The sequence below is a fragment of the Rhea americana genome, unplaced genomic scaffold, assembly GCF_003343005.1.
Source record: "Rhea americana isolate MKP2758 unplaced genomic scaffold, rheAme1 scaffold_8, whole genome shotgun sequence".
Lineage (NCBI taxonomy): Eukaryota > Metazoa > Chordata > Aves > Rheiformes > Rheidae > Rhea > Rhea americana.
In genome coordinates, this window is record NW_028186978.1 from 5,658,971 (window position 1) to 5,661,967 (window position 2,997).

Consider the following 2,997-nt stretch of genomic DNA (forward strand, 5'->3'; position numbering starts at 1 on the left):
GGCTCGGAGCGCAGCCGCCGCGGCAGCGAACAAGCGGTGCAGGCGGGGGGCGGCCGGTCCCGCCGCGCTTTCACCTGGTCAGCGGTCAGAGCGACTGCTGGCTTCGCCTGCTCATCTCCGAAGAGAGGAGCCGCGTTCGCTGCCCCGGCAGAGCCTCCGCTAGGAGTTAGCCCGCGCCTGCCGAGGGCGCGATGCTGACCGCGGGGTGCGGGGGGGTGARGCGCACGGCTGGAGGCCGACGCCAGCAGGACGGTTGCCTCTGTCAGCCGGGTAGCGAGTGGCAGGTTTTACATCAGTAATAAAGAGGAGGGTTGTTTAATTTGTCGTGGCACTGCCCTGTTTTACGAGCGGTTTGTCACGTGGCAGCAGAAGGTTTCGAGTGCGGTCTAGGATGACCCGGCGGATCTGCGGGCTGGCTCTGCAGGAGGCATAAGTGGCTGTCGTGAGACCGAAAGTATTTGTGGAGGAGGAAGAGGAGGAGAGGGTGGTGGAATCGGGCATTGGGGTGGAGTGGAGGAATGAGCGGCAACACCGGAGGAAGAGGAGTAACTCGTTAGGGGAGGGTTTGTGAGTTTAGTTCTGCAACAAACAGCACTTGAGAGAGATGGATGATGATGGAGGGAGAAAAGGAGGGAAGATGTGCTTCTGACAGGCTGAGATGTTGGTAAACAGCTCTTAAATTGGAATTGCTGTGAAGCCACTATGAAGAAAGCTAAGCACCTGAATGAGAGTTTTGAATCAACCCAAGAAAAGGGGCAAAACTTTTAGAAACGCTGTCAAAATTAGGGGCAGGTTTCGCTCTGAGGCAGAAATAAATATTTACGTTTCCCAAGAATCTGAATTTGGTGAACGAGGAAGGGAGATGGAAAACAAACCCTGGAGCCCTGGTGCCCCGGGGAGGGAGGGGGGAGACTGGAAGCTCAGGTTCCATAAGGAAACTTTTGTGTGTTTGGATAGAAGTTCACTGATCTGAGAAGTTTCAGGTATAACCGAGACATTTTACTTATTTATGTGTGTGTGGTATATCTAGGCATGATACAGTATATAAAAAATGGAAGAATCCCGATCGCCTTTACCCATTACCGATTTCCAAGGACCGCACTTGGAAATACATATATCGTATAGCGATAGGCTTCCGTCTAAGCTCCGTCTCGCTGCCTGTGCCAGCAAGATAGTAGGGCAAGGTCTCAACTTCTTACCTTCCTGCTTTTCACCGGGCTCCTGAGTGATGAGAGGTTTTTCTCCCATCCCGCCTTTGTGCCTCCCCCACGCTCCATTGTCCGCAGAGACCTCCCCTGCCATCTGCATTCAGCCCTCGCCCGTCGGGGCACAATACCTCTGGAGGAAGTTAGCTGGAGATGTCACACTGTGATTTTCCTAGGGAACAGAAGCTTCTTCTCCTGTGAAAGACGAGAATCATTTCTTCCCCGAAGGGAGCAATGTTGTCTCCCATCACCGACTTCGCTTACATTGTGATTCATCCAATTCAGAGAACAAGGTGGTATCTCCCAGCCTAATTTCTCTTTCATTTTCCTTCAAAGAGGGAAACAAGAAGTGGCCTTTAACAGACTACTTACATTGAAGCACTACTTATTTAGCACCTTCATCATGAGAAAGATAAGAAAAATCACTGCCAGTTTCGCGTCGCGGTCACTCCTCCCGCAGCTGCTTCCTTTCCCAGCCTAGCTACTGTTTCCCTCCTCCGTCAGGGCTGACCTGTTTGCATGAGAGATGCAACAACCTTAACGTGAATAAAGAGCAAGAAAGTACATAAAATAATTGATAGTTTCAAGATGAACTAATTAGGGGGTAGCTCACTGTAGTTGTCTTGTGAAACTGCGGAAGAGTGCTCAAAGTAACTTGTCTACGGCTTCTGGGGATCACAGTCCCCAAGTGCTTTCTATCTGAGAGCAGAGCAAATGAAAAGCAAATCACTTGTGTGTGTAGGGTTGCATGTGTTCTCGCAACGCAAACAATGTTTCAATTCTGAAAAAGGCGTTAAAAGCATTTAATATGTTTTGGGACTGAAATTGATTTAGGCATTGCTAAATTGCCTGTCACTTTGGCATTTCAGTGCTTATTTTGTAGTTATGTGGTATGCAATATTTAAATAAATAAGGCCAAACATTTAAATTTCTAATACAATAGCTAAAGCAGTCAGTCCACGGAATGTACTGGTAGGTTCGGTTTTTTTGTATTGTTTTGTTTTGTTGTTTTGTTTTAAAAAAGACTCTACTATGACTCACTAAAGTAAAATAAGAAATTCTCCAATATACTAATCTTGTATATGCCCAAAATATTGAGGAAAAGGAATGATGAGAGAGAGAAAGAGAGAGAGATGCCAAGATGCCAACTGGTGGTTTTATGCATATACAAGGAACCGTTTGCTTAATTTTTTCAGTGTCTGGACAAGTATCAGAAACAAAATCTCTTCTCTTTAAGGGTGTGATGCTGGTAATGTGTTAATCATACACTTGGAAAAATAGGTCATATAAATTCCAGTCTAATGACCATGTGTCTTTAMATTTTTAAGGTTGCCAAAAAAGAGGAAGAGAAAGGTTTTCAGCATGCTTGAATCTGATAGCCTCCATTAAACTGCATTGCTAGTGGGGTGTTGCTACTGGCACTTCATGCATGAAACTATGTTGTTCTTTGCCAGTTGTACATTACAGTATTTGACACCATGAAAATGCCAGACTAATTTGGGTACCGGCAGATTTCTCACTACTACAGTTAACACTTTAAATAGGAGGGATATTGGCATCTAGAAAGTTGAAAGAACCTCTAATACAGTGGGTATAATTATCTGGGTTTTTTTAATTTTCACACAACTGTTTTTCAAATAACACAGTAATCACCTATTGTCTGTTATTTTTTTTCATTCCTTTGTCTCTCCTTATGCCTGCAGTTGGCTTGTTTTTTACTTAGAGTGGCTTGAACATACAGCATGTAATCTGTGCTGTTTGGCAGAAGTGTTTAGTCTGGTCTTGAGTGAGT